Source organism: Lathyrus oleraceus, chromosome 1 (assembly GCF_024323335.1).
Source record: "Lathyrus oleraceus cultivar Zhongwan6 chromosome 1, CAAS_Psat_ZW6_1.0, whole genome shotgun sequence".
Lineage (NCBI taxonomy): Eukaryota > Viridiplantae > Streptophyta > Magnoliopsida > Fabales > Fabaceae > Lathyrus > Lathyrus oleraceus.
In genome coordinates, this window is record NC_066579.1 from 39,618,961 (window position 1) to 39,643,436 (window position 24,476).

General features: G+C 38.8%; 1 non-coding gene across 1 annotated transcript; it reads right to left on the minus strand.

Annotated features, from left to right (window-relative positions):
- Positions 1 to 7,083: 7,083 nt before the first annotated feature.
- LOC127117124 (small nucleolar RNA R71) lies at positions 7,084 to 7,190 on the minus strand. Its single transcript, XR_007801884.1, has one exon. It is a non-coding gene; the product is annotated as a small nucleolar RNA R71 (small nucleolar RNA).
- Positions 7,191 to 24,476: the final 17,286 nt, after the last annotated feature.

Sequence of the window (24,476 nt, forward strand, 5' to 3'; positions counted from 1 at the left end):
CTCGCCTGTTGTAGAAGGAGTTAACGTGTTGCTTTGGGTTTTAGGGTTTAGGGGATGCTCAAGGGCAAAAGGGCAGTCCTCGACGAAGGAACCGCGCTACCTGTGGGGATACGAGCACATACAAAACAAACATGCATAAAGTAAATGAGCCAACAAGGAAATCAAAATAAATCTCCCAAATGGTATCCCACGAGCAAAGTGGAATATCCAGCGAGCTATCCCTGCAAAAGTCATGTGAGCCTTCACAAAAAATCAACAAAAGGGTTAGTGAAACACGATAAGGATTAAGCATTCAAGGCATTATTTATACATTCATATACATTTAAAACACGTGGGCAAAAACCTAATGAAATTCATCCATCATACCTCATACATTCAGATGATCCAAATTAAGAGCATAAAGGTAATGGGAATAAGGGCAAACCTGATTGGAGAGCTTGATTGAAATTGAGTTGCACCCGTGAGGTTTACAAAACAATCTTTAGGGTTTATGTGAGGCAGGTGATTCTGTGCAAATGAGTTTCCTTCAGGGTCTGGAGGTTGCTCTGAATTCTCTATCAGGTTTTTGTCCAGGGTTTTGTTCCAAGGAAACCTCAGAGTATTTTGCTTCTCTTCTTTTTTCTGTCTGTCTTGTTTCAATGAAACTCTAGTATTTATAGCCTAATATTGGTAGCTTAGTGGGCTTTTGAGAGAGGTCCAAGTCTGAGATTTTTTCTTTTATTTATTTATTTATTTTAAAAATTTTTTTCCCGTTTTTTTTTCGTTTTTCGTTTTTCTTTCTTTTTTTCCATTCTTGGATCTGATTCTGATTGACATGATGAAATGCAATATGAAATGTTAAATGACGTAAAAATGAATGAATGAATGAGGAGGGCAAATTTTGGGGTGTTACGCACATCAACCAAGAAATATTCTGCAATAAACTCAAAAGCTTGCCAACATTGCACCAAGTCAGCCTATCACAAACCTACTTCAAGCTCAAGCCAGATGTGCAGTGAATAGATGTCATTTGCTTAAGTGTTGCAAGAGGACATCAACACTAGTCACACACCATGAGATACATGTCAACATGGCTTCAAATGTGCAAGGCATCATAGGTCAGCAACATTATTCCAAGGCCTACAATGCCAAGTCAATCATGATTGTATAAACAGTAATGTCAGTCTATGGTTATGTTGCACCAAGCTGAACCAAGCTGAAGAATGGTTTGTCTTGTTGCAATGCCAAGATAGAAAGATGCAGCCATGAGGAGCAAACCAAGGCCGCATAATAATGGATCAATTAAACCTGCAGACCACAACATGTATGCAACAATTCATCACAAATCCTACCAAAAAGTCATTGATTCATACATGTATCAATGCTGAACAACAACATCTTGCAACCATGTAAAACCTGCATCAAGTTGCTACCAAGTCTATCAAACCAATAACCCAATGCAACTGAACCTGTAGAGAATTCCATACCAATCCATTACTCTGTTGCACCATTCAACTCATGTTAGAATGCAATACTCATCCTATCACAAATCCTATAACAACACTCTGTTTATCAAACCACAACAGCTTGGCACAAAACCTGCAATGCACAATCATTGGATCAAATCCTGCAAGAAGACTGCAACACTATTCATCCAACCTGACCATAAAAACCACCTTCAATATGCTTAACTGCTTCACAAATCAGTAGAATAACTCACCATCAATGGATAAAAAAGCATAACCCACCTCAGTTCAAATCTTGTTCCAAGCCTGCATGCTAATGAGTGGTAAAAGTAGACAGTAACCATTGGCCCATTGAACTCCCTGCTATGCAATAATTCTATAGCAGAACCAATAAGGTTATAGGAAGAAAATCAAAGGATTGAGTACACACAGTGGGAATAAAAAAGTGTGGGTTTGTGTGTGGGTTTGTGTTGCATTGATCAAGCCATGAGCATAGGAAGTAGCATTCACCTGTTCAGCAGGTCAAGGATCCAACTGCAAAACCAAGTTGTAAGGAAAATCCATTTAAGTTCCAACCTGCACAGCCAATCACAAGTCTAAATTCATTCACATTAACCAACTTAACTAACTGAGTTGGTTCTAACTAACTGAGTTTTTACCATTAACTCGGTGAGTTGAGTCCAACTAACTCCCAACCTGAACCTAACTGAATCCAATCCTAATTCCAAACCTATCTCAATCCAAACCTAAGGCCTATTTAATCACATTCATCATCATCATTTTGGGTGCTAACACCTTCCCTCTGTGTAATCAACCCCCTTACCTGTAATCTCTGGAATTTTATTAGTTTTGATTTGAAAACTTCTTATCTTTGGGTTTTGTTTGAACTTTTCCCTTTTCCCTTGGAAACAATAAAAGTGTGGTGGCAACTCTGGTTTAATTGACGTCTAGCTTATCCATAGCTTGATGGTCATGAATTTACCACTATAATGTTTGCTTGGTCCTATCAAGACATGCCTGGTTTGGATTCTGAGATTGTGGAGTATAGATTGTCGTTAAAGCCAGAATGCCCACCAGTTAAGCAGAAGTTGAGAAGGACTCAGCTTGATATGGCAGTGAAGATCAAAGAAGAAGTGCAAAAGCAAATCGATGCCGGTTTCCTTGTTACTGCCGAGTATCCGCAGTGGGTGGCCAATATTGTGCATGTTCCTAAGAAGGATGGAAAAGTCTGTATGTGTGTTGATTATAGAGATTTGAACAAAGCTAGTCCGAAATATGATTTCCCTCTGCCACACATTAACATATTGGTATACAATATAACTAAATTCAAAGTCTTTTCGTTTATGGACGGATTTTCCGATTATAATCAGATCAAAATGGCACCCGAAGATATGGAGAAGACCACATTCATTACGCTCCGGGGAACATTCTGTTATAGAGTGATGCCTTTCGGTTTAAAGAATGCTGGTACAACATACCAGAGAGCTATGACCATTCTTTTTCATGATATGATGCATAAAGAGATCGAAGTCTATGTTGATGATATGATTTCTAAATCCAGTGATGAAGAAGAACATGTTAAGCATTTGTTGAAGCTATTCCAACATTTGAGGAAGTACAAACTCCGCTTAAATCCCAATAACTGTACTTTTGATGTTCGTTCTGGTAAGTTGTTGGGCTTTATTGTCAACGAGAAAGGTATTGAAGTTGATCCTGCCAAGGTCAAAACAATATAAGAGATGCCTGCGCCCAAAACCGAGAAGCAAGTCAGAGGTTTTCTCGGCCGTTTGAATTATACCTGAAGATTCATGTCGCATATGACTTCCACATATGCGCCTATATTCAAGCTTATTCGAAGATTGCCAGAAAGCTTTTGACAGTATCAAAGAGTATTTGCTTGAGCCTCCGATTCTGTCTCCACCTGTTGAAGGAAGACCGTTGATCATGTATTTGGTTGTGCTTGAAGAAAGTATGGGTTGTGTTCTTGGTCAGCAAGATGAAACTGGAAAAAAAAGAATATGCAATTTACTACCTCAACAAGAAATTCACCGACTGTGAGACTCGGTATTCTATGCTTGAAAAAAATTGTTGCACATTGGCTTGGGCTGCTAAGCGTCTGCGTTAGTATATGCTGAATCATACCACTTGGTTGATATCCAAAATGGATCCAATCAAGTATATTTTCGAGAATCCTGCTTTAACTGGGAAAATTTCCTGTTGGCAGATGTTATTATCAGAGTATGATATTGAATACCGATCTTAAAAAGCAATTAAGGGTAGTGTCTTGGCTGACCATTTGGCCCACCAACCGATTAAGATTATCAGTCAATACAATATGATTTTCCTGATGAAGAGATCTTGTACTTGAAAATGAAAGATTGTGATGAAACATTGCTTGAAGAAAGGTCAGAACCTGGTTCCCGTTGGGGCATGGTATTTGATAGAGTTGTAATCAGTGTGGTAATGGCAATGAGGGAGTGATTATTACTCCTCAAGGCACTCATTTTCCGTTTACAGCTAGATTGACTTTCAAGTGTACAAATAATATGGCTGAGTATGAAGCTTGCATTATGGGGCTTGAAGAGGCCATTGATCTATGAATCAAATATCTTGACGTCTATGGGGATTCAACTTTGGTTGTGAATCAAATCAAAGGTGAATGGGAGACGAATCAACCCGGTTTGATACCATATAGAGATTATGCGAGGAAGATTTCAACTTTCTTTACAAAGGTAGAGTTTCATCATATCCCTCTAGATGAAAACCGGATGGCAGATGCTCTTGCAACATTGGCTTTAACGATTATGGTAAAATTCTGGAATGAAGTTCCTAATTTGACTATGATGCGTCTTAATAGGTCAGCTCATGTGTTTGCTGTTGAAGAAGTCAAAGATGAAAAATCGTGGTATTTTTATATCAAGTGTTTTCTCCAAAGTCAGGTTTTCCCGCCTGGAGCATCTTTGAAGGATAAGAAGACTTTGAAAAGATTAGCCGACAATTTCTACCTGAATGGTGATGTGTTGTATAAGAGAAACTTTGATATGGTTCTGCTTAGATGTGTGGATAGACACGAAGCAGACCTATTGATGACGGAAGTCCATGAAGGTTCCTTTGGTACTCATTCCAATGGACATGCTATGGCAAAGAAGATGTTGAGAGCAGGTTACTATTGGCTGACAATGGAATCTGACTGTTGCAAATTTGTGAAGAAATGTCATAAGTGTCAAACTTATGCAGATAAGATTCATGTTCTTCCGACACTATTGAACGTCATTTCCTTCCCATGGCCCTTATCCATGTGGGGAATTGATATGTGATCACACTAAAATTTACGTATTTTCGACTCCGATTTCACATGCATTCTAGTCGTTTTATTGTCATTTTGTTGTGTTATTACTGTGTTTTCCTTTGTTTTCAGGTTTTTACTTTAATCGGAGCCCCGATCGAGAAAAGGAGCAAAAAAGAGCCAAAAACCCTAAAATTCAGCAATTTGCTCTTATGGCCTACCCAATGGCGGGCGCCACAGACCAAGCCATGACGTGTCAAATTCAACTTCCATCAACTCCCACGTTTTCCCACTACTTCCACTAAGGCGCCCCATATTGTGCTTGTGGCGGGCGCCATGGCCTTGTGGCGGGCGCCACAAGAGGAAAAACGGTTCCCTCCTATTTTCAAGTGAAGGGCATCCAAGTCATTTCCATCTTTTTACTTGCTTATAAATAGAAACGCGAATTCACTTTTACAACCATCCAAACTTAGAGCAGACAAAGATCCAAACTTAGAACAGAGGCAAACTCAGAAGCAAATTTGTTTCATTTAAGCATATATTCAGTATTTTATAGTGGTAATCGCTTCGCATTGGAGTGTTACCACAATTGTGTAATCAAGTCTGTGATAGAGTCTGTAATCGAGTTTGGAGCACTTTGGAAGGAAGTTAATCCTGCCGCCATTTCCTTTTCCGCATTGCAATTTACTCAGCCCTCCGATTGGAGCAGGTTTTTATTACTCACTTTACTTTATTTATTTCTCGCACTCGCTTTACTTTATTTATTTCCCGCACTCGCTCTTACTTTATTTATTTCCCGCACTCGCTTTTACTTTATTTATTTCCCGCACTCGCTTTTACTTTATTTATTTCCCGCACTCGCTTTACTTTATTTATTTCCCGCACTCGCTTTACTTTATTTATTTCCCGCACTCGCTTTACTTTATTTACTTTCCGCACTCGCACTACTTTTATTTACTTTCCGCACTCGCACTACTTTTATTTATTTTAATGCACTTTTACTTTACCGTGTCTAGCTAAATTTATAAGGTTAGAATGTAAGGATCATAATTGAACCGATAATCCGTACAATTGTTCGTAGAAACACTTAAGGGCTATTTTAACTTTCAAATTAAGTTTTCCCGCACTTCAATTTCGTTGGGTAAGATCGAAAGCCGTCCAACGTCTTTATAAACTTAATTGTTTTTAACTATTTCAAAAACAGCGAAAGCGCTTTGTTTAGTTCATTAGGAGATTTTAACATTAAGAAGAAAAGAGATTTTAAAACTATTTTCGGACGCGTTTATAAGTTTAGAGTCTGGTTCGTGAGAACCTCTTTTGGTTAAGAAATCCAGGTTATAATACTTTTCAACTTAGTCAAGATACTATATTTCTTAAAAATAGGTTTACTACTCTAACGCAATGCGCGCCTTTTTATAAGTGACAATAAAAGGGTTTGATTAAGGAGTACAACTCGGTTCTGAATACGCGAAAGCGACAGTTCCTGTTAAATTAGTTCTTTTCAAAGTAGGAAACATTGCCCATAAGTAGCTCTATTAGCAAGTACTTGGATTATTAATTGATTACGTGAATTACATTCGACCCTGTCTTTATTAATTTTATTCTATTTCAATACTTTACTTTTCATTGCACACTACAAAAACACCTATTTTGATTGCCTTTGATAAACACCATAACGACAAATAACGATAGATTGACACTTGGTCTTTGTGGATTCGATAATCTTTTATATTACTTTGACGCGTTCGTACACTTGCGAAAAGCACGCATCAAGTTTTTGGCGTCGTTGCCGGGAACCAATTTCGTCAAATTTCATTTTCCTGTTGTTATATCGTTTAGACTTAGGTTATTTCCCGTCGGCCGATGCGAAGAACTCGTAGCACCGGAAGTTTAAGCTTAGTATACCCTCTGGCGGAACCTGAACGTTACGCTCGCGCACGTTTATTCGTTCATAGAATTAAGAGAGCTATGGCCGAAGATCAAAACCAAAGACCTCTTAAGGACTTCGCTCAACCATCTAATGAAGAACCTAGTTCTAGTATAGTAAACCCAACTATCCCAGCCAATAATTTTGAACTTAAACCATCCCTGTTGCAACTAGTGCAACAGAGACAATTCGCGGGTCTCGCTACCGAGAACCCTAACCAACATTTAAAAATATTTCTTCAATTAGCAAATACTTTTAAAACCAATGGAGCTTCTCCTGAGGCAATACGTTTAAGATTATTTCCTTTTTCCCTCAGAGATAAAGCCATATCATGGTTAGATTCCCTTCCACCCAATTCCATTACGACTTGGGATAACCTTAGAAGAGTTTTTCTTGCTAGATATTTTCCCCGGAGTAAGACCGCCGTTCTTCGAAACCATATCACTAGATTTACCCAAAACCAAGGAGAATCGTTGTTCGAAGCTTGGGAGAGATATAAAGAGTTGTTACGAGCATGCCCACATCATGGCTTAGAAAATTGGTTAATCATTCAAACCTTCTATAATGGACTTCATTACAACACAAAGATGACCATCGACGCTGCCGCAGGCGGTGCTCTGATGAACATACCTTATCCTGAAGCTAGTGCCCTCATTGAAGACATGGCTCAAAACCATCAATCATGGGGAGTCGAACGAGCAACAGTTGAGAAGAAGGAAGCCCAAGGAGGAGTGCATGAACTAAGCTCTATAGACATGATGCAAGCTAAAATGGACGCATTAGCCCTTAAGGTCGAGCATATGTGCATAAACCCGAATACTGTAGCCGCAGTTTCGTCGGATTGTGAGATATGTGGAACCCAAGGACACCAATCTGCAGAATGCAGTCTATTGAACGAAACCCACTCTGAGCAAGTGAACTACACCCAAGGGAACCCATACTCGAATACCTATAACCCTGGATGGAGGAATCACCCTAACTTCTCCTATAAAAACAATAACCCTATTCAAAATAATGCACCTCCGAGACCTAGTTATCACGCCCCAAGATCAAATCAACCTATGCAACCTGTGCCACCAAAGTCGAGCCTTGAGAAAATTATGGAAAATTTTATCACCGCTCAAACCCAACAAAACAAGGAGTTCATAAATCAAAACATTCATGTTAACGAATTGATTACCCATCTAGGAACCAAGGTTGACCAAATAGTTACTCATACCAAGATGCTTGAAACCCAGATCTCTCAGGTAGCTTTAAACCAAGCCCCTCAGACTACACCTGGAGGACAATTCTCTGGACAACCTCAACAAAATCCGAGAGGACAAGCCAATGCCATTACCCTACGAAGTGGGAATGCTTATGATGAGCCACCAAACCCTAGATTAAGTGAACCCGAAACTTCTAAGGAATGTACCAAACCCCCAAACGAAGTAAAGAAACCAGAGGAATCTGAAAACCAGGAAGGTCGAGATAAAGGAGATGAACCTAAAGATAAAATTTACGTACCGCCCCCGCCATATAAACCACCTATACCATACCCCCAAAGACTCAAACAAACCCAGATCAATAAACAGTATCAAAAATTTATTAAAGTTATAGAAAAACTTCATGTAGAAATCCCTTTCACAAAAGCCATCACCCAAATACCTTCTTATGCAAAGTTTCTCAAAGACATCCTTACCAACAAACGTAGACTTGACGACCCGAAGCCTTTGGAATGTAATGCTATTTCCGAGGACAAATTAACAAAGAAAGATAAAGATCCTGGAAATTTCTCCATTCCTTGCCTTTTGGGTAATCATGTCATCGAAAAAGCTTTTCTAGACTTAGGAGCTAGTGTGAGCTTAATGCCTCTAGCAGTTTGTGAGAGATTAAACTTAGGAGAATTACAACCCACTAAGATGTCACTTCAGTTAGCCGATAGATCTGTCAAATATCCAATAGGCATTTTAGAAGATGTCCCTGTTAGGATAGGTCAACTATTTATCCCTACTGATTTTGTTGTCATGGACATCAAAGAGGACAATGATATACCAATTCTTCTAGGTAGACCATTCTTATCGACTGCAGGAGCCATAATAGATATCACGAAAGGAAAGTTGACATTTGAGGTAGGTGACGAGAAAATATAATTTATACTTTCGAAATTTCTTATGGCACCTGTGATGGGAGATTCGTGTTATGCCTTAGATATCATTGATGAACGTGTTAGAGAATTAGAACAAAAAGAAATTATAAAAACAATTAAGTTACCATCAACTCTCATAAGAGAAGATGATGACTTTAACCTTTACGAATGTTTATCCCTTACTCCAGATCCTATGCCATGCCCTAAGACACCAACCTTAGAACTTAAGGAACTGCCTAAGAACCTGAGATATGAGTTCCTCGATGAAAAGATGAACCGCCCAGTTATAGTTAGTGCTACCTTGAGCCAAGAGGAAACGAACCAACTTTTAGACGTTTTACGAAGATATCCCTCAGCCTTAGGATATAATATCTCTGACCTGAAAGGTATAAGCCCATCCGTATGCATGCATCGGATTTCGCTCGAAGAAGATTCAAAACCCTCTAGGGAACATCAGAGAAGAATAAACCCTATAATGAGTGATATTGTTAAAAAGGAAGTTCTTAAGTTACTTGAGGCAGGTATAATCTACCAGATCTCGGATAGTAAGTGGGTGAGTCCTGTGCATGTAGTACCTAAAAAGGGAGGCATCACAGTCGTGCAAAACGATAAAGGAGAACATGTAGCAAAACGTTTAGAAGGGGGATGGCGGATGTGTATAGATTATAGAAAATTAAATAAAGCAACTAGGAAGGATCATTTCCCTTTACCATTTATTGACCAGATGTTGGAGCGTCTAGCCAGACACTCTTACTTCTGCTATCTAGATGGATACTCTGGATTCTTCCAAATACCTATTCACCCTGAAGATCAAGAAAAAACTACCTTTACATGCCCCTATGGAACTTTTGCCTACAGACGAATGTCGTTCGGCCTCTGTAATGCTCCAGCTACTTTCCAACGCTGCATGATGTCAATATTCGCTGATTACCTTGATGGTATCATGGAAGTGTTTATGGATGATTTCTCGGTTTGCGGATTCGATTTCCACAATTGTCTTGCTAACCTTGAGAAAATCCTGGAGAGATGCGTGGAGGTGAACCTCGTGCTAAATTGGGAAAAATGTCATTTCATGGTGACCGAAGGAATAGTTTTAGGACATATAGTTTCCGAAAAAGGTATAGAGGTAGATAAAGCTAAAATAGAAGTTATAGAAAACCTAAAACCCCCAAAAACCATCAGAGAAGTCTGAAGCTTTCTTGGACACGCTGGATTCTACCGACGTTTTATTAAGGACTTCTCCAAGATCACAAAACCTTTAACTGGACTTTTAATGAAAGATGCTGAATTCATTTTTGATGAAAAATGTAATGACGCATTTAATCTTTTAAAGCAAGCACTAATCTCAGCACCCACTATGAAACCACCCGATTGGTCAGAACCGTTTGAGATAATGTGCGACGCTAGTGATTATGCAGTTGGAGCCGTTCTAGGACAAAGGAAAGATAAAAAATTACATGCCATTTATTATGCCAGTAGAACCCTAGATGCTGCCCAGCTTGATTACACAACAACCGAAAAAGAATTACTCGTTGTAGTTTTCGCTATAGACAAATTTAGATCTTATCTAGTAGGAGCAAAAATTATTGTTTACACTGATCATGCTGCCATTCGTTACCTATTAAGAAAAAAAGATGCCAAGCCCAGGTTACTCCGATGGATTCTATTACTACAAGAGTTTGATTTAGACATAAGAGATAAAAAAAGGCACTGAAAATGTAGTGGCCAATCACCTTTCTAGGCTAGAACATCTAAAACCAGAATTAATACCCATAAATGATGATTTTGCCTATGATAAACTGATAGCCAGAGTAGAAACCATTGAAGATAATAACCTAGATCCTTATGAGCAACCCCAAAATTCCTTAGCAATAAGTAACGTACCCTGGTATGCAGATTTCGTTAATTACCTAGTTGCTGATATAGTACCCCCTGATCTTGACTACCACCGCAAGAAGAAATTCTTCCACGATGTGAGAAACTTCTATTGGGACGAACCGCTCCTTTTCAAAAGGGGTAAAGATGGCATTTTTCGCCGTTGCGTTCCAGAAGAAGAGGTAAATAGTATTATCGAGCATTGTCATTCTGCACCCTATGGTGGACATGCGAGCACCTCTAAGATATACGCCAAGATTCTTCAAGCTGGCCTATTCTGGCCTACCATGTGGCGTGATGTCTATGCTTGCATTGTCAAATGTGATAGATGCCAACGCACTGGAAACATTTCAAGACGTGATGAAATGCCCTTAAGAAACATTCAGGAAGTAGAACTCTTTGACGTATGGGGTATAGATTTCATGGGACATTTTCCACCATCCTTAGGAAATAGGTATATCTTAGTAGCTGTAGACTATGTGTCTAAGTGGATTGAAGCTATAGCTGCACCCGCAAACGACACTAGGGTAGTAATCAAACTATTTAAAAACTATATATTCCCTAGATTTGGAACACCACATTTAGTCATAAGCGATGGAGGATCACACTTTATATCGAGAATTTTTGACAAACTTTTAAGAAAATATGGAGTTAGGCATAGAGTAGCAACACCATACCACCCACAAACTAGTGGCCAAGTAGAAGTATCTAATAGGGAGATAAAACAAATCCTAGAGAAAACTGTTTCTATTTCTAGGAGAGACTGGTCTCAGAAGCTTCAAGAAGCATTATGGGCCTATAGAACCGCTTTCAAAACCCCTATAGGAACTACTCCTTACCAACTAGTTTATGGGAAATCATGTCACTTACCATTCGAGTTAGAGCATAAAGCCTATTGGGCCATTAAAACTTTGAATTTAGACTACCTAGCCGCTGGAGAAAAGCGTACCCTAGACATTCATAAATTAGAAGAACTTAGGCAATCTGCCTACGAGAATGCAAAAATATATAAAGAGAGGACAAAAGCCTATCACGACAAAAGAATAGTAAAGAAAAACTTCAATATAGGCGATTCTGTTCTCCTTTTCAACACTAGGTTACGACTCTTCCCTGGAAAGCTACGTTCAAGATGGACTGGCCCTTTCGAAGTATCCAAGATTCTGATATCCGGAGCCGTAGAAATCAAGAACCAAACCTGTATCCCATTCATTGTAAATGGACAAAGACTGAAGCTCTACGAAGGAGGAGACATTCCAACATACTACTCAAGCCACACCCTGATTGATCCACCGATTCCTACTACTACAGGTGTATAAATTCTGATCGTCAAGCTAATGACGTTAAACAAGCGTTGCGTGGGAGGCAACCCATGGTTTTTCTTTTCATTTTACTTTTTTCGCATTTATTTACATTTATTTTTATTTTTATTTTATTTTATCTTATTTTGCATTGAGACTAAGATTTGAATGGTTTGTATTTTCAGGATCACTTTCCTAACTTTTACAGGATGCAGGGTTTCGATGACATTCATGTTGCCTATAGAGATAATGCTCAGAGAGAGCGCTACATTGCCCTGTATCAGTGCCCTATGGCACCCACACGTTACCCTGATCAGCATTGTATGGAGGCACTGGGTATCGAGCCTAGTATCTGATTCCTTAGCCACCAGCTCCACTGGGACGAATTTGCTGATGACTTGAGTAACACATATAGGAACCTGAATTTGGAGTTCCTGAGTTCACTCGACTATGACCCATACTCTGGACCAGATGGAATGCTGCCTTCAAACTTTTTTGGAGTTGAATACTCCTTCAGCCAGAAAGAGTTCGGCGACCTGTTGGGTTTCCAGACCACTCCTGATGCTATTCCGGAGACACCTATGGGATATTTCCTGGGTAAGGAAGTGGAGAAGTTTTGGAGTGATATATCAGGTGGCGGAAGCCAAGATCCATCTACGCAGTTATCTTATGTCATACATAACCCTGCCTTCAGATATTTTCAGATGATATTAGCACATTCCTTCCTGGGAAGACCGGATGCAGAGACATTACTGAGTGAAGAGGAGATCTTCCTATTATTTTGCACATCCCAGTCTCGCCCAGTAGCATGTGGGAACTTTTTATTGAATAATCTCAGCGGTATCTCTAGATCCACCGAAGGAGTCATCCATGTTGGCGGAATCATCACACAGATTGCTGTCGCTTTAGGTCTGTCTCGCAAGCTGTTGCATCTTCGGACCTACTGTGGATACACTACCATGGACATCGATTTCTGTTTGACCAGAGGATTGATGAGGAAAGCCTCTTTCCACCCATGTCAATTCCAATTGCTAGTCGACAGTGAGGCTATCCATTATTTCACACTGCCAGACCCTATGATGACCAGTGTGCATGATCCAGCGAATTGGAGTTATGCTCTAGAGGGCCAGGGAGAGACCCTTGAGGCACCGAGATCGCCACCCGTTGCTGAATACACGCCTGCACCACCATCTCCTAGAATCACAGTTTTCTCTAATAATCATTCATTGCAGACACCCGACATACGCACCCAGATTGCTGAGTGCCGTAGAGAGATTGCAGAGCTTAGACAGGAAGTGGCGGACTTAACTTTACAGATGGGAGTGTCTGATCTCACCCATGCTACTGAAGCCGATTGTCTATATCAGGAGATCGCAGAGCTCAGGCAGGAGATAGCCGTGCTCCGTGGATCCACTCAGGCAGACGACGCCCCTACTACCTGATCTCACCATTTCATTTCATTTTATTTCTCTTTTATATATTTCTCGTATTTGCATTACTCATTATTATCGCATTTGAATATTATATAAACTACTACTATACATTAGTATTTCTATTTTTATCTATATATGTTCTATATTTATTTGCATTTTAATCTTTCAGTTATTTATTTATTTATATTTAATTTCTGTTTTTGTTTTTGTTTCAGTTTCACTTTTTATTTTCGTTTTTACTTTTATAAAATTATGCAAGTCGAAGAAACTAGGAGAGTCACAAGACAAATGCTATCCAGACCCCTCAAAGCCAAAAGACAAGCGAAGCCCAAACCAAAGGACCAAAATCTGGCCCAGCCAGATTTTGCCTTGTGGCGCCCGCCACAACGTCTGTAAATGGTCGGGGCAGACCCCTTTTCTTCACCATTTTTGCAACTTACAACCTCCCAAAACCATTTTTTCACCTTGAGAAAACATCCCTGAACCCACAAAAAGCTCATACTTTCCTAACCACCATACCACACAAATCATTAATCCACTTTCCATTTTCGATTTCATCCGCCGGATTTTGTAAAAATCCAACCTTTTCACCAACCACTTCATCTTCTTCATCCACTTTTCAAGAGCATTCAAATGGAGTTCAACGGATTCATTCTTCGAGGAGGGAAACCAGGGGAGAGACAAAGAAAAATCATTGAACGGTTGCAAAATTGGGAAATTCTCCCGACAAGGTATGTTGATGAAAATTGTCTCTATACTTTAGGTATCTACCATAGCATTTTTCATTTATTAGACAACTTAGGTTTGCATAATTTCTTTATCAACAAAGAACCCACCTATGAGCGGTTGACAATCGAATTTCTAAGTTCCTTAATTTATATTATCAACCCTAACACTGCTAGCACAATTGGTACTGTCAAATTTAGAATGTTTGCTGTTGAATACCAATTCAGTACCGATGAACTAGCCAGCTTGTTAGGGATCCCTCATGGGGAAGGTGCTATTTGTGAGGTCCCTTTGGATTCCGAATGGTCTGTTGAGGTATTTTCCTTCTGGGAGCGTTTATCAAACACTTCCATAAACTCTTTTTAAGGAGTTCTTGCCTTAACTATCCATAACCCGACCATCAGAGTTTTTAGATATCTGTTGGCATGCACTATTTTTGGCCGGGAGAATCCAAATAAGGTTAACGCTAGAGAGCTTCTATATTTGCAAGGAAGCCTCACAAATAGGAGAATTAATTCGGTTCCGTTCATGCTCGCCCATATGATTTTAACTCTGAATTAGGCGGGACCGATTTCTTTTGGTGGATTGATTACGTTTATTGCTCGGGCACTTAACCTGAACAATGAGATGGCTACCCTAGACCCCTTACCTCCTCGCACAATTAACTTAAAATTTCTAAGAGACATGAAATTGTGCCGTTCAAGGAGAGAAGGAGGTTATACACTTATGATTCATGGTGTAGCCATCCCATCCATTATTCTATCTTGCACTAGACGTACAGATATACGTGATGAGAGGAATTGGACCTACGATTTAGATGCTCCACCTGTTTTGGGTCCTCTTCCTCCTAACATTCCTGATGAGGCGGGACATGATACCGATGATGAATATGATCGGAGAGAGAGATCTCTCGTACCACATGTGTCCCCCCATCATCCTTCACCACCACACACCGCACCATCTTCTTCTTCTGCAGGTACCACTCCTGGCTTCTATATTACAGAGGAGATGTGGCGTGACCACCTGGATAGAGAGCAAAGGCGTGACGACCTACTCTCTACCCTCCAGCAACAAATGACGGATAATATGAACTTCATGCAAGAATCGCAGCGGAGGACAAACAGGTCCTACGACACTGTTCTACAGTCCCTATAAGTGATTACAAATACGCAAGCCCGTCAGCAACAATACCACCAGAGACACATGGCACTAATTGAAGCCACTCAAGGTTCCATTATAGGTAACCTTCGAGAGGTGAGGACCGCTCAGGATGCCCTACAGGCGAGGATGGATCAGAGAGACCGTCGTCGTACCCGATCCCGTCGTCCACCTCAGGATGACGAGGGCATTAGTGGTCAGCAATAGGTTGCCAGGTAACTCTTCCTTATCTTATTTCGAAACATTGGGGGCAATGTTCGATTTAAGTGTGGGAGGAGACTCTATCGTCTTTTCTTTATTGCTTTTCTCGTTTATCATTTTTTCTTTGCTGTTTTTAGATAGTTTATTTATTGTTATTTCCTTTTAGTTGTTTATTTTGCTTTTTAGTATAATGCATGAGTCTGACGAGTCACCAAATACAGTAGATCTTTAGTACAATCCTACCTCCCCATACCTTTAGCCCCACCAAAATTTTTTGCAAAAGAAAATAGTGTTATTTCAAAAGTTTTCAGGTTTTAAGGACATGTTTTGAGTAAGGATGCGGTGACTTGGGAGAACTTTGCGAAACATCGGTATCTGTTTTAGCACCATAAGCTTCGTATATATAGGAATCATTCCCGAAACCCCATATACCATGGCCTTAATCATCATTTCCGTATAAATCCTTAGTAGTTTATCTCAGCAGTCAGCTCCGGCCTACGCATCCTCTACGTAGGGGACCGATGCAAATAAGTGAATGATCCAGAAAAAAAATAAAAAAATAAAAGAAAGCAAAAAGGCAACTCCGGTATAGGTGACCCTCACAAAGTCATTTAAACCAAAGAATTGTAAAAAAAATTGCTACAAAAAGAAAAAGAAAAAGAAAAAGAAAAGCATTACCCACTGCTAGTTGGTTCAGAGGTATCTGGCACTGAATTCGGTAGGGAGAATTACGATCCGATCCCCCACAACTATAGTTGGGTCCAATAAAAGGGTTTACACATGTTTATGTGCCAGAAACCCCAAAGCTCTGATCATAATCACTAACAGGCCACTCTACTATGAAGCATGTACGGATAAGGGGCTTAATGTGATTGCGCCTGAATGAAAAGGATATAAAAAGAGATGAAGAGGCAGGCCTAGGTATTGTGGGATAATATGGGTTGGTTAATATAGGAGTGAAGTTTATGTCCGTATTTGCGGATTAGTGTCATCATGATATCCTTAGTTCACTCAGTTAGTACCTATCACTGCATCCCGACTTGAACTTAGAAATTCTACCTGAAGCACTCGTTTACACAAATTTTCTTTTATGAGCTTTTCAATGTTTTGCTTGAGGACAAGCAAAGGTTTAAGTGTGGGAGAGTTTGATCACACTAAAATTTACGTATTTTCGACTCCGATTTCACATGCATTCTAGTTGTTTTATTGTCATTTTGTTGTGTTATTACTGTGTTTTCCTTTGTTTTCAGGTTTTTACTTTAATCGGAGCCCCGATCGAGAAAAGGAGCGAAAAAGAGTCAAAAACCCTAAAATTCAACAATTTGCTCTTATGGCCTACCCAATGGCGGGCACCCCAGACCAAGCCATGACGTGTCAAATTCAACTTCCATCAACTCCCACGTTTTCCCACTACTTCCACTAAGGCGCCCCATATTGTGCTTGTGGCAGGCGCCATGGCCTTGTGGCGGGCGCCACAAGAGGAAAAACGGTTCCCTCTTATTTTCAAGTGAAGGGCATCCGAGTCATTTCCATCTTTTTACTTGCTTATAAATAGAAACGCAAATTTACTTTTACAACCATCCAAACTTAGAGCAGACGAAGATCCAAACTTAGAACAGAGGCAAACTCAGAAGCAAATTTGTTTCACTTAGGGATATATTCAGTGTTTTATAGTGGTAATTGCTTCGCATTGGAGTGTTACCACAATTGTGTAATCAAGTCTGTGATAGAGTCTGTAATCGAGTTTGGAGCACTTTGGAAGGAAGTTAATCCTGCCGCCATTTTCTTTTCCGCATTGCAATTTACTCAGCCCTCCGATTGGAGCAGGTTTTTATTACTCGCTTTACTTTATTTATTTCTCGCACTCGCTTTACTTTATTTATTTACCGCACTTGCTTTTACTTTATTTATTTCCCGCACTCGTTTTACTTTATTTATTTCCCACACTCGCTTTACTTTATTTATTTCCCGCACTCGCTTTACTTTATTTACTTTCCGCACTCGCACTACTTTTATTTATTTTAATGCACTTTTACTTTACCATGTCTAGCTAAATTTATAAGGTTAGAATGTAAGGATCATAATTGAACCGATAATCCGTACAATTGTTCGTAGAAACACTTAAGGGCTATTTTAACTTTCAAATTAAGTTTTCCCGCACTTCAATTCCGTTGGGTAAGATCGAAAGCCGTCCAACGTCTTTATAAACTTAATTGTTTTTAACTATTTCAAAAACAGCGAAAGCGCTTTGTTTAGTTTATTAGGAGATTTTAACATTAAGAAGGAAAGAGATTTTAAAACTATTTTCGGACGCGTTTATAAGTTTAGAGTCTGGTTCGTGAGAACCTCTTTTGGTTAAGAAATCCAGGTTATAATACTTTTCAACTTAGTCAAGATACTATATTTCTTAAAAATAGGTTTACTACTCTAACGCAATGCGCGCCTTTTTATAAGTGACAATAAGAGGGTTTGATTAGGGAGTACAACTCGGTTCTGAATACGCGAAAGCGACAGTTCCTGTTAAATTAGTTCTATTCAAAGTAGGAAACATTGCCCATAAGTAGCTCTATTAGCAAGTACTTGGATTATTAATTGATTACGTGAATTACATTCGACCCTGTCTTTATTAATTTTATTCTATTTCAATACTTTACTTTTCATTGCACACTACAAAAACACCTATTTTGATTGCCTTTGATAAACACCATAACGACAGATAACGATAGATTGACACTTGGTCTCTATGGATTCGATAATCTTTTATATTACTCTAACGCGTTCGTACACTTGCGAAAAGCACGCATCAATATGATTGGTATGATTGAGCCTAAAGCTTCAAACAAGCATCGTTTCATTTTGGTAGCTATTGACTACTTCACAAAGTGGGTTGAAGCGGCATCATATGCAAATGTAACCAAGCAAGTTGTTATGAGGTTTATCAAGAATCAGATTATATGCCATTATAGTGTGCCAAGTAAGATCATTACTGATAATGGGTCGAACTTGAATGATAATATGGTGGAAGCACTTTGCAAAGACTTCAAGATTGCACATCATAATTCTTCTCCCTATAGACCTAAGATGAATGGGGCTGTTGAAGCTGCAAACAAGAATATCAAGAAGATCATCCAGAAAATGGTTGTGACATACAAAGATTGACATGAGATGCTCCCATTTGCTTTGCATGGGTACCATCCATCCATCCGCACTTCAACAGGGGAAACCCCTTTCTCACTTGTTTATGGTATGGAAGTTGTGCTCCTAATGGAGGTTGAGATCCCATCATTGCGTGTCTTGATGGAAGCAAGTTGACAGAAGCTGAATGGTGTCAGACCAGGTATGACCAACTGAATTTAATTGAAGAGAAGAGGTTAAATGCCATGTGTTATGATCAGTTGTATCAGCAGAGAATGAAGAAAGCATTTGATAAGAAGGTTAGACCTCGTGTGTTCAGAGAAGGTGACCTTGTGCTCAAGAAGATTTTATCTTTCAAACCAGATGCTAGGGGAAAATGGACTCCTAATTATGAAGGCCCATATGTTGTTAAGAGAGCCTTCTCTGGCGGTGCTTTGATTCTTACAACTATGGGTGGTGAAGAGTTCACTTGTCTTGTAAATGTCGATGCAGTCAAGAAATACTTCGTCTAAAAAGAAAAGAATAACTTGCTAAGTTGAAAACCCGAAAGAGAGACTTAGGCAAAAATGAGCATCTCGGTGGATTGAAAACCCGAAAGGGCGATCCAGGCAAAAGTTAGAGACATAAAATAGAAAGATATATCCCGATAAATTTAGTACCCCACCTTGGGGAAATTTATGCAAAAATTATGGATTATGGAAAGTAACTGCATCCTGTTGATCTTCAGTTTTGAAGACATTCTTGAGCACGTCATTAGGTTTTGATTCTTCATCTTCAACCGAAGCCAAGAGCACAATGGATATCAAAGTTGGTAGAAGGATTAGTGATCATCATATTCAATGTAGCCCTTTTCCATGTAAATTACCATTTTTCAACTTTTGAAAAGATCTATGGAGTCTTGTCATTTACCGACTACCATTCTATTAAATAAAGTGAAGCTTTTTATCAAATTGTTTCTACTCTTATTTATTTCAGCTAATAGAATTAAATTTTATGATGATCATTTTGAAATTGAATTTAAAAATTAAAATCATGTTTTTCTTAAATAATAAAAGCAATTACTTTTTAAGATCAATCGATTTCATTTAAGGAATATCAGCAGCAGTCTAAGAATAGGTAAGTCCTAAAAAGCGAAACATGGTTGGTTTTCCCCAAGCAGCCAATTTGGTCATATCTTTCTGAACAACAACTCAACATCTCCAACCGAGTTTTGTTGGTTTCCCTAGCTGAGTTTGTAATTGCCTCCCTCGAGTTGTAGGCGCGTTATCTCAGCAGTTTACATAGATTCAGCACAGATTGTTACTCCCCTCACGTCGTCAGCAAAATTTATGCCTGATCCTTGATAGCACTGATTCTTAAGCAATATTTATGGTCCTCTGCAAGGTTGTCTTCCATTTAATATGGTTTTGACCTAAAATTCCCCGCAGAATTGATGATGCAGATCCCCAACAAATTTATCCTCTTTCCCCTAGCCAAGGTCGAGCCTTTGAGAAGAATGATTGAATTTCATCTGATTCATCTCTTTCTCCAGTTTTTGCTTCCCTCCTATTGAGATTGACGAAGTGTGGTATCGAAGATTCATATCAGTGACATTCATATCCTTCGTGATTGTTTTGTAAGCATAATCATCATATATACATATACATATACATTCATAGATTTCATCATTTGCATTATTATTGCATTTTTGTGATTCATCCTTTTTCTGATCCTCTGCTATGGTGGTATCCTTTTTCCCCATGCAGATTTGGTGTATCTGTCCTCTTTCAATTGTAGAGTGTCGGTCCCTTAAGCAGAAAGAGTTTAACCTTTCTCATTCCCAACCGAGTTATTTCCTCGTGGATGATTATTATTTCAGCTTCCTCCCTAGTTGATTGTATGGATGGAACCACTCCCCCTGAGTTATATCCTCATTGGGTTGAGTCTTTGATTGACCTTTTCTTTCTAGCTCTTACCTAGATAGACACTTTTGGTACCCCGAGAGTCTATTACCCAGTAACTGGAAATATTCTTCTCGATTTATGAGTATTTTACTTTTGCCCAATACCCGGTAAAAGTAATCTACTTCCTTTATTTCTCCCCAGCGGATTCATTTTCACATTTTCCCAAGAAGTCTATCCTTGATATGTTCATCCTAACCGATGACGGATATTATTTCCCTTTTAAGTCTATCCTTGATATGTTCATCTTAACCGATGACGGATATTCTCATTATGGTTTTATGCCCAATAAAAAGGTAGTTATAATCCCTATTTCATTCCCCAGAGGGTTAATCCTTGATATGTTCATCATAACCGATGACAGGTTTCCTCCTTTTTGTGGTCTTCTGCCCAGTAACCGGTAGTTGTAAATCCTACTTCCCCTTTTTGCAGAGTTTATCCTCGATATGTTCATCTTAACCGGTGACGAATATTCTCTTTTTGGTTTTCTATCCAGTAATTGATAGATATAATTCTTATTTCTCCCCTCAGAGTTTATCCTTGATACGTTCATCTTAACCGATGACAGATATTCTCTTTTTCGTATTCTATCCAGTAATTGATAGATGTAATTCCTACTTTTTCCCAGTAGTTTATTCTTGATATGTTCATCTCAACTGATGACAGATATTCTTCCTTTTGAGTTTATCCTTGATATGTTCAATTTAACTAGTGACGAATATTCTCTTTTTTGAGGTCTTCTGCCCAGTAACCGGTAGTTATAAATCCTATTTGGCGTTTCCCCAACTGGTTATTCTTACCCAGTAACTGGTAATGAATACACCTCTTGTTGCCCTCAGCGAGTCATCCTTGATATGTTTACCCTAACCGGTAACGGATGTCCTCTCTGTCAGTTTATGTTATCTCCTTACCCAATAACCAGTAGTGGATAATAGACTTCTGTCACTCCTGTGTGGAAGATCTTTTCTTCGCCGGTTGAGTTCGAGTGCGTATTTCCTCAGTGAAATCTCCATTTCCTATTTGGTTTTAGCATTTCAACTTTGTTTTGATTTACCTATTTCCCCTGCAGATTTTACCTTTTATCCCGGGTTGAGCCTTTCCCTTGATTTATTTTCATGGAATCCCTCGTGTCCCCCAGCAGTTTTAAGTCGTGGCCTGGCCCACACATAACCTTTTATCCCCCAGAGTCTCTGTCACCCAGCGAGTTTTTCTTACGGGATGCATTATACTCCTGTGGACTTTCAGTCTCTCTAGATTCTTTTCCTTTGTGGCAACATTTTTCCCCATAGAGATTATTTTTAGCATTCATATCATATGCATCATGAGGTCTCTTAGGGACCAAAATTTGTTTCTATATGTTGTTATTTAAATCCATTCTACTGAGTCGATACAAAGATTTTAACCTTCATCTCCTCAGCTAGAACGTCCTTAAATAGGGGCTGCTGTAAGACCCCAATTTTGACCATAAGACCCCTCATGCTATCTCATCATATGCATTAGCGCTGGGATCACAAGTTGGCATCCTCCTTACTCCTCATTCATTGGGTTTGCATTGGGAGATATCACTAAACACATTTGATTGTATCATACTTCATTTTTTATTACTTACTAACCAAAATACCAAAAATATGTCAATATATAGTTTGTTGCTTTTATAGGTAGTGCACATGCTCACATATGCTCTATCAAGCATATATCTAGGGTTTGAGACCCTCAATGCAAGGAGCTCAATCAAGAAATGGTCCACACTAGATCTAAGTATCATATATTGATCCCCATGTTCTTCACATGTTATTTTGATCAAGAAATCATCAAAATTTTGGAGTTGGGTTGCCTTGGAAACCCTAATTCATATGGGTATCTTGTGTGACTTCTTCAGCAAGTTTCTTCAACAATTGATTAAATATTTTAAGGGTTACTCCATATTACATCATCTTATGGCTCTAAGTATCATATATTGATCCCCATGTTCTTCACATGTTATTTTTATCAAGAAATCATCAAAAGTTTGGAGTTGGGTTGCCTTGGAAACCCTAATTCATCTGGGTATCTTGTGTGACTTCTTCAGCAAGTTTCTTCAACAATTGATTAAATATTTTAAGGGTTACTCCATATTATATCATCTTATTCATATATGATCCTCCATGAGTCCCAAAAGTCAAGAGAATTTCAAGCTAGCAAGTTGGTTCATGGTGGTTGACCAAAGAAAGTCAATTGGTCAAAATTGGGTTTCCCTAGACCCTATCTCCTACAATTTTTGTCATATTAAAATTATTCTAAGAGAAAATTTACTCTAAATTAAATTACAAACAACTTTCATGTTGAAGTCAAGATCTAGTTTTGTATATAAAGTCATTTTTTATGGTGAAACATTATAGGTCATTTTATCTGAACCCTACTTTTGGAGGTCAACTTCCCAAGACCATAACTTGCTCAATGTTTATGATATGAAAGTCATTAAAATTCCATGATCAAATTCAAGATTTCTACTTCAAATTTGATGTTTAGAGGAAGTGCAAATTCAACTTTAAAATGCATGTGAAAAGAGGAAACATTATAGGTCATTTTGGGTCAATACCATTGAACAAGTGATTTTCCTTAACTTCTAAAATGTATAAGTCCCTCATGACAAATCCAAATGAGGCCAAATTTATGACCAAATTTAATAGGTTTGAAATCTCTACAACATTGATGAATTAATGTTTCTCATTTGAAGTCCATAGAAAAAGTTATTCAAGGTGGAAGAAGTGAACATTTAACTTGGGACTTAGAAAATTTTCAAATATGTTTGATTTCCCAAACTTCCAGCTCAAAATTCATCATGATCCAAGCTTAAAATAAAAAAGTGTTCAACATGAAAGTTGTTTCCCTTGATCTCACCTTTCCAAAAAGTCTAAGATCATCTCATTTGGCCAAAGTATGAGGGACTTGCGCATGAGTGTAAGTTAAAGGACCATTTAGATAATTTTAACTTCCATTTTTTCGTACACATTTGCATGGACTTCTAACATGATTTCAGCATGATGCACATTGATTTTTGGATCATATCACATCATCTCATGGTCCTAGTGCACGCCCATGCATCCATGAAAAAGAGAATTTTAAATTTTTCCAAAATTGGAAGTGTGTGAAAATCAATCTCATGACCTATAAATAAGACCCCCATTGCTCATAATTAAGGACCTCATGCCCAAGCTTTGAAGCTGCAACCGTAAACCCTCACCATTGAAGGATAAACTTGAGGATTTTCTGAAAATCCAGTTTCATCCATTTGTTTTGAGATTGAAACTCCAAGAGTCCATCCCTCTCCTTGATCGATTTCACTTCCATCAAGCATCTGAAGCAAGGCCAAGCATAATTGAAAGCAAGATTGTACCAATCTGAAGCTCCATTGAAGGTGATTTTTCAGAATTTTCATCTCTTCGATTCTCCCTCATTTCTCCACCATTCTTGTTGATTTTTGGTTGTCTGAAGTCCTATCAATGTAGGCAAGAAGATTGAGTTGCTTTGAGGTCAAATCAAAGCAACTTAGTTCATGATCCTCAAAATTCAAATCCCTATATCTTTTTATATACTTGGAATTGAACAAAATTGATGCCAGATTCGAGCTCCATGTCTTACTTTTTCATTTTGGTGATGGTTGATGGTGGACCAGTCCGGTGAGGTCCACCGGAGAAGAAGAACGAAACCCTAGCTCTGATGATATATTGTCATGCATCTCAGCCATAGGATCCAACTGAATCGTTATAAACTCGTGCGTTGCTTTTGATTACCACGTGTGTGGGATAGTTGACTGAAGCGCATGTGGAACGCATGTTTCCATCCATCTGATCTGCCACCTCAATTAATGAGGGAGATCAGATGGCTTCTTTTTTTTTGAATTTCTGAATATTCCATTTAATATCTTATTTTTAATTAATTCAT